Consider the following 8528-nt stretch of genomic DNA (forward strand, 5'->3'; position numbering starts at 1 on the left):
TCCCAACACTGACCACACTCGTGTGCTTCAAACACCTCATCTTCACCCCCCACCAAATAATGTCTGCAACACCTGCACAGCCACCCCGTTCCCCTCAAGATGCTCCAGCTCAGGGCACAACAGCAGAGTCTCCCACTCCTCAGAACCCCAGGGCTGCCTACGGACCTGCAGCACCACCATTCCACACTCTGCTAAAGGTTGGTCTGCACTGCTCTCTGCACAACACACCAAGGCCAAAAGAAGGAGAAATCCCAACCCTCAGCACATTTCAGGTGCCACCACATACACTTCAGTCGCTCCCTTCCTGCACCTGACTTCGTGAGAGCCCAACTCAGGGGCTGGCCAAGGAAGAACAGCATCGAGTCCTTTCCTTCGCCCTTCTTTGAACAGGTTCACTTCAGGCACACACAGCACTTCACTAACCTGACCGTGTCTCTCTGTGTGTACCCTTCTATTTCCACACACGCACACCCACGTACCTGCACCTCCACACACAGCACTGCCTATACATGTGGGCACACATGCGTGGTTCCTTAAACCTGCAGTCTCTGCCCTTGCTGCTCCAGTGCACTTCACCGACTGACCGTGGAACAATCTCTGCCACACCTGCCCTCACATCCTCCCCTGCACAGCCACGGGCACAGAGGTGCCACACCCAGGAGGAGGAGCACACGCTGAACTTGCACACCTCCACACGGCAACGGGCAAAAGCTACACTGGGCTCTTGCATCCTTCTCTCATCCTTTTAGAGACTTTGCAGCACGTGAACTGAGCTTCAAAGAGTGAGAAGACAGGGTTGTTCCATGCTAGAACAAAAAGACATAGGAATTCTGTATCCTTTGGACCCACTTGTGGAGAAGTCATATCTTGAAAAAATGCATATCTCACCTTGGTTTTATAGCTTTGATGGTAAAAAACGTTCACGATCCTCTGCCCATACATCTACCTGCCCATTGTCCTACTCTAAGACCATCAAGGGTTCTCATGAGTGTTGTAGCCTTAAAGCATGTGAGGGAACTAGTCCTGCACTGCCACTTGTAGTAGTTTTGGGTATCTGCCCTGCAGGTCCAAGTTGGAGCTCTGTGCACTCCAATGAACCTCAACCATGGTAGGCTTAGGGGACTGGGAGAAGTTTTTGTTCTCACAGCTCTATTTTGTGCCTTTCCCCCAGCAGAAACTTCCTATCAGACCAATTCCTGGTGGTTTATCTGATTACCAAGATGTATGAGGTCTGTGTTGTGAAACTCGTTTCGTCAGGAATTTCTTTGCACAGTCCCGGAAATGCAAGACTACAGGAGACTGTGCCCTGGTTGAACATGCCCACTCACCTGCTCAGACTGGCAGAGGGCCAGCAGCAGCTTGTAGGAGTGGCTGGACGGACCACATCAGCCACCTGAATGATACAAGAAGAAACAAAAAACATTAAAGCAAAAATATTGTAGTCCTAAGCAAGGCAGAGATATGATTTTTGTGTGAGGGGAAAGAATCTCAAGGTCAAGTTGGAAAACCGCTGGTTGTTCCCTGTGGCTGAAGGCAGCCATGGGAGTGTCTGTATGATAGGTGTGCAGATAAGGAAACATCTTGCTGGCTGGAGAGCTCAGACCCAGGGTTGGTAGAGAGTCTGTGTATAGGTATAGAGTAATAAAGTTACAAGAGACTTCTTCCCAGAAAAAGTCTGTCCTGCTTAAACCTTTGTGCATGTATTGATTTTCTTTTTTTTTTTTTTTTTTTCTCTTGCATGTTTACTGAGATAGTGACTTTTAAAATTCTGGGTAAATACAAGCCACCCTTATAATAAGTGCTTGGCATTACCCAACAGGGTGAGATCTCCCCAAAATTTCCACTGCTTTTCAGCTTGCCTGCATGGGACCAAGGAACATACTGAGTGTAACCAAATGCTTGTAGGCAAGTAACTGTCTGTATTCACTCGTTGTGTGACGCTCAGTCTGCAGCAAGACTGTGCTGCATACCCCATGGACTAGCACAAACAGATGCGTTCCCAGAAATCAGTAGAGCAAGACAGCTCACAAAGCTGTCCCTACCCACTCCTCACAATTCCACCCATGTTGGTTTGGTCCAGGATGGAGGCAAGCCTTCCCACCTCTGTGGCTCACTTACCAGCAGCTGAGAAATGCCCAGGAGCAACTTACTAAAACGTCTCTCAGCTGTTCAGGTTTGCATGCTGCAGCCTCTCCATCTCATGCTCAATCTTACAGCAAAGCAATGGGAACAGATGGTGAAAGTGTTAATCTTATGCTCCATGCCCAGGGCTTCACTACTATAACTGTGTAGACATGCCCAGAAGAAACAGGAAACAATTATTCACATTGAAGAAACACATAACTTTCCCTAAAATTTTGTTTGGACTTCAGGACCAAGATAAGAGAGAGAGAGAGAGAGAAAGAGAGAGAGAGAGAGAGAGATTCCCGACCAGACAGGTAAGGGTATAGTTGAGTCACACCCTGTAGACACTTAGTTCAGGCCAATTCCTATCCACAGACATGAAAAAGAAGTTTTTGGGATGCAAGACAGACCTCTCACTGCTTGGGGAAACAAGGCAATGTATGCTCTTTCACTGTCCTACACAGAGGCCTTTCTATGTCTTCTGTCCCTGACCCTGTGCCCTAAGTCTCTGATGCCCCTCAGTGTGTTCCATCACTCCCACCTTCTGGCATTGTTTTGGACACTGTTTCTTCCAGATTAGTAGTTTTTGTCATTATTTCTTTAGATGCTTTTGCTGTAGTCCAGATTTTCTGGCCTCTCTCACAGCTTTCAAAGCCTCTTTGACTTTCTTGTGACTTGCCCGTGTCCTGACCTCCTTCTCTGCCTGCTCCTGTCTTGCTGGTACTATAGCTTTGATCCCATACTTGCTCCTAGTGCTGGAGTCACATCTACCTCTTGCCATGGTGAAACCCTAAAGCTGCTTGCCCTCCTTCGCCTGGGTACCTTAGGACTGCAGACAAGCACTGCCTACTCCTGCTGGAAGCAGAGAAGGTTTGGCTGCAGCCCTCAGCTTAGCAAGCAGCCATACCCTCCTTTGCCTCCATCTCATTCCAGGAACAGTAGGGTTGCAGCTAGAGCAGCTCAGGCTCTCTCCTTTGTCAGGAGGATTCTGGGGAGGAGACCCTACTAGGTTTGCCAGGGCTCCAGCTGCATGCACGGCCACACTGAACACGCTCCATTATCAGAGCCTCCCCACAAATGTTGAGGAGACCATTGCTGCAGGGACCTCATGGGTGACACTGCATGAAGTGCTGGGAAGCGCCTTGTGCCCAGGGACTTTAGGTCTAGCAGTCTAGGATGCACTTGGAGCTAGTGCTGGAAGTGTGGCTGTCAGTGTGGCAACTGCCAGGCCATGGCACTTCCTCCATGCGTGTCAAGAAGGCAAGCATGCCTCATGCAGTTGTAGGCATCCATGCTGCTTGAGGCCTGAGCAAAGCTGGCAAGCCCACAGAAGAGTTGTCTAATGTGATTCATAAAGAAAAAGCTGTATGTCCCCAGCAGTGGTCTGATCATCCAGGCTGTATCTCCTCACGTTCAGTCAGGACAGGAAGCTTCAGGAGAGTTGCTAGTATTTGGTGGGTCCCAAAGAGGCTCCCAGTTCCCACTACAATCGTGGGACTGTTCAGGTCACAGGACAAAGGACCTCTTTGCCCCCCACCACATATAGCATGGCAGGCACACCCTGGGGAGTTAAGGAGAGGCTCCATGTCCTTGAGGCTTAGGGGACAATAGACAGACTGGCTGAATCAGATAAGCCTAAAGAATAGTTATATAACTGTCTTTGACTTTAAGAAATTTAGACTTCAAGCAGAACCAGTTTTGGAAGCATACTTGCTGTTAAAATAATACAGCTTGTGTATGCATTAGATCTGTTTAATGCTGTGACCTTATGACTCCAATCTAACTACATATATATGTAATTTTTTAAAAAAATTCAGGCAACTATAGCAGGTATTTAACTCATTGGTTTACAGTTTCTGCAGAGTCCTGCCATTTTCTTAGCACAGGACTTTTCCTGCTGTGACTCCACCTATGCTAAGAGGTGGAGCAGTGAGAACACCACAAGCTCTGAGGCAAGCCTGAGGAGCAGAGCTACACATTCTGACAGAAGAATCTCACTTCACAGCAGTTGAAATTTCAGATTCCATGTACATATGGCTTGCTGCACCAGGCCCAGAGGATGAAGAGGGATGAAATATGCTTCCCAGTGCGGTGTCTTTTGGACAAGTGTGTTAACTTCATGGGTTCTCAGCTTGTTTGTTTTTTTTTTTTTTATAAAAATAGCATTAAAAGTATGGTTTTCAAGGCCCAGGATAGCGTTCTGGGAAGTGGCATGGGTACTGAGTTTACAAGGCCTCAGGGTAGGGGGTATGAAGCTTACTCTGTGTGAACTTCTCTTGGCCTATAACTTTGTTTTACTTGTTTTAGATATAACAACTAGATTTAGTGCTTAGGCAACACAATTAAGTACAAAAATGTCAAAAACAATGAACAAAGGACCTTTAAAGAGGGAGTTCTAGGCTTGAGCTGGCAGCAACATACATAGTCCCTCCTGAAAGTTAGAGACAGTCAGTGCTGTAACAATACACATATTCTAGAGACCAGTTATGAGATTGACAACTATATTGTGACTTCATATTTGAAATGCAATAGTCTGCAAAATTTAATGTGTATTTATACTGAGTGTTCTATTACCCTATTGAATGAAAAACCCTCATAAACGCAAACAGCTTCAAATGAGTAAACTTTAAACATTTGATCCTCCATGTGAGGATTATCTAAAAAAGCCTGGTGAGAAATCCTGGACTCTGATGGGACCCAGTCTCTGGAGGCTGTCATGGTCACAACAGAGGGTTTTTGTCACTAAGTACTTGTGGTAGTCATCATTGGGACCCCCTCGCAGGCACACCTCAGGTGAAGTTCAGCAGCTCCACCTCTTCCCTGACATGTGCCCTTACAGACTCCCTCTGCAGGGCCAGCCTCTGGCTTGGCTTTGGCAGCTCTCCATCGTCATGCAGCTTGACCTGATATTGCCTCCAGTCTGGCTCTCAGAAGTAGACATTGCAGAGAGGGGAATGCTGCTGCAGTCTGAAACAGACGAACAGCTGTTCAAAGTAGAACCCGTGGGATCTATGGGTTTGAAGTATGGATGGAGCAAGGCGCCCATGCAGATGCACAGCACCTGGAGCTTGGCAGCAGCCTGAGTGCGGGCTGAGCAACCACAGCCCTGCTGAGAGGGACTGCAGACAGGAACCCACCAGTGCCTCCTTGATGGAACATGCAACAATGCAGTGGTTTGTACAGTGTCGATAGAGAGCTCCAGTTGTGCCACTAAGTTCAGTGAAGTTTTCTGTACTGGGAAACTGAGGCATTGAAGTGCATTAATTAAGACCTGCAGGAGTACTGTGTACAGTTCTGGTGTCCCCAACATAAGGACATGGAATGGTTGGAGCAAGTCCAGAGGAGGGCCACAAAGTTGCTAAGAGGACTGGAACACCATCCTTCTGAGGGCAGGCTGAGAAAGCTGGGGCTGTTCAGAGCAGAGAAGGTTGTGTGGAGTATCTGGATACCTTCCAGTATCTGATGGGGTCTACAGGGAAGCCAGAAAGGGACTCACTCTTCATCAGGAGCTGTGATGACAGAACAAGGAGTACTGGGTAAAAACTGAAAACAGGAAAACTCAGACCAGGTGTTAGGAATAAATTCTGTACTGTGAGGGTGGTGAGATACTGAAAGAGGTTACCCAGGGAGGCTGTGGATGCCCCAACCCTGGCATCGTTCACTTGGAGAAAGCCTTGAGCAACCTGGTCTAGTGGGAGATGTCCCTGCACATGGCTGGGACTAGAAAAATCTTTAAGGTCCTTTCCAACCCCTTAGCATTCCATGACTTTACGGTTCTCTTACAGAAGAGATGCACTCATTCCTCAGCCTCTCCCTCAAGAAGTTGATTTTGGCTGCGTGGCCTTGTGACAGGCCTGAGGACTCACTGGCCCCGCGGGGAGCGGGCACGGGCGGGGCAGAAGGGCCCGCACCCCCCGAGCCGTGCGCGGCCCCGGCCGCCACACGTGTCGGCTCCCGGCGGGCAGGACACGGAGCCCGCAGGCGGCCCCGGCCGGGCGGGCGGGGCGGGGGCAGCGGGCGGGCCGGGCCGGGCCGGGCCGGTCAGGCCGCGCATGGGCGGGCGGGAGCGGGGGCCGGGCCGGCGGGGCGGGGGAGGCGGGAGGGGCTGCGCTGTCCCTCAGTGACAGGCCCCGCGCAGAGGAGCGGCGGCGGCTCCGCACGGCCCCCGCCACGGCCCCCGCCACGGCCCGGCCCGCGCCGGCGGCAGCGAGAGGGGAAGAGGCTCTGGCTGGTGTCTGAAAGCCCCTGGGTTCAGGAGGTGGTAAGGAAGCAGCGGAGCCCCGCCGGGCGTAAGTCCTGGCGGCGTGAGGGGAGAGGCGGCGCGCAGGGACGGGCGCTGCCTGCCGGCGGGAGGCGGCTCCTCCTCAGTCTGCGTGGTGACAGAGAAGGTGTCCCGACCTCGGCGGGTTAGTGACTGCGTTGTGCCTTCGGAGGAGACCTGTGTTTGTAGTCTACTAAGAGCGTGGCTATTAGGGAATGCGTGGGAAAGCTAGCTGCACTTCCTTTTTTTAACTTAGCCCGGCTAGTGATCCCCAGCGCGGGTGCTGCTTTGCACCGGAGCCTGCTCATCTCTACTGAGCATACTGAGAAAAGTTTCGGTTCAGATGCTGGCAGAGATGGTTTGAGCGATGTGCACTGACTTGATGGTGATGAGGCGGCTCGGGCTGTGTTTCCAATGAAGTGCCCTCCTGTCCGGAGGCAGTGAGCCGCTGGGGAAATGTCATAACTGCTGAATGACATAATCTTTAAGCAGCTGACCACAGAAAGGATTTTTAAAAAGCCTCGGAAACCACTCTGAGCTATGTAGCCTTCTGTTAATTTATCGGTGTTGTCATCATTACAAGGAGTAGTGAGTACAAACTTGAAAGCCTTGCAAGTCTTCTGCATTTTTGCGGGGTGGGAATAGAAAGGTTGTCAGGTGTAAGGTTAAGACTGGATTGAGTTTAACCTTTGTACCCTAGAATCTGCCACCTTGTTTAAGTAAATGAAATGTCCTCATGACTACTCCTCATAATATAGTTTAGGAGGATATAGTTTATGGTATGCTGTTTGCTGCTTCTGATCTAATTCAGCTCTTTAGTATTGGTATACAACTAACCTGTCTGATAATGGCATGATGTCATTTCCCCATAATCATACCCCCTTTCTTTTTGTAGTGGAGTGTCTTTATGTGAATAAAATTTTGAAACTGTCTCTTCCCAGGTTATTGTAATTTTTCTTCATTGTCACTCTTTGCCCAGTTGTAGGGAATATACTGTTAATTTTTCCTAAGCAGAAAGTTAAACTCAGGTAGTTTAAATAAGAGGACTTTCCATAGCCGTGTTAACCAAATAAGAATTTGGGTCTATTATTTAAAAGAAAGAGTAAATGCCCCTAAAAAGATTCTCAATTTCTGTGTCTCCTGTACGAATGTGACTTGGAACACAACTGTAGACAGAACTGCGCTGTTTGATGTAGATCTCAATGCTTGAGTGTTTGGTTTGTGTAAACGGTCACAACTTAAAACCACTTACACATTGCCTGTCACATGACATCTCCATGACACTGAGTGGGTCCAAAGGAGATATGAACCTCCTGAGTGTTTTTCTTCCAGCAGGTGACAACCACGTCTTCTCACTCTTTGAAGCTCAGTTCACGTGCTGCAAAGTCTCTAAAAGGATGAGAGAAGGATGCAAGAGCCCAGTGTAGCTTTTGCCCGTTGCCGTGTGGAGGTGTGCAAGTTCAGCATGTGCTCCTCCTCCTGGGTGTGGCACCTCTGTGCCTGTGGCTGTGCAGGGGAGGATGTGAGGGCAGGTGTGGCAGAGATTGTTCCACGGTCAGTCAGTGAAGTGCACTGGAGCAGCAAGGGCAGAGACTGCAGGTTTAAGGAACCATGCATGTGTGCCCACATGTATAGGCAGTGCTGTGTGTGGAGGTGCAGGTACGTGGGTGTGCGTGTGTGGAAATAGAAGGGTACACACAGAGAGACACGGTCAGGTTAGTGAAGTGCTGTGTGTGCCTGAAGTGAACCTGTTCAAAGAAGGGTGAAGGAAAGGACTCGATGCTGTTCTTCCTTGGCCAGCCCCTGAGTTGGGCTCTCACGAAGTCAGGTGCAGGAAGGGAGCGACTGAAGTGTATGTGGTGGCACCTGAAATGTGCTGAGGGTTGGGATTTCTCCTTCTTTTGGCCTTGGTGTGTTGTGCAGAGAGCAGTGCAGACCAACCTTTAGCAGAGTGTGGAATGGTGGTGCTGCAGGTCCGTAGGCAGCCCTGGGGTTCTGAGGAGTGGGAGACTCTGCTGTTGTGCCCTGAGCTGGAGCATCTTGAGGGGAACGGGGTGGCTGTGCAGGTGTTGCAGACATTATTTGGTGGGGGGTGAAGATGAGGTGTTTGAAGCACACGAGTGTGGTCAGTGTTGGGACTTGA

General features: G+C 49.7%; 1 protein-coding gene across 2 annotated transcripts in view; it reads left to right on the plus strand.

Moving 5' to 3' along the window:
* The first annotated feature begins 6303 nt into the window (after positions 1–6303).
* The window catches only part of TDRD7 (tudor domain containing 7), a 42995-nt gene continuing 40770 nt past the window's right edge, over positions 6304–8528 (plus strand). Inside the window, exon 1 of one of the 2 annotated variants that reach the window (XM_027884658.1) lies at positions 6304–6413. The gene's annotated coding sequence lies outside the window, so the exon portion shown is untranslated. The remainder of the gene's footprint in view (positions 6414–8528) is intronic. The other variant, XM_027884659.1, reaches the window with a different exon arrangement.

This window comes from Empidonax traillii, unplaced genomic scaffold, assembly GCF_003031625.1.
Source record: "Empidonax traillii isolate 1590-97213 ecotype Southwest subspecies unplaced genomic scaffold, ASM303162v1 scaffold152:size925058, whole genome shotgun sequence".
Lineage (NCBI taxonomy): Eukaryota > Metazoa > Chordata > Aves > Passeriformes > Tyrannidae > Empidonax > Empidonax traillii.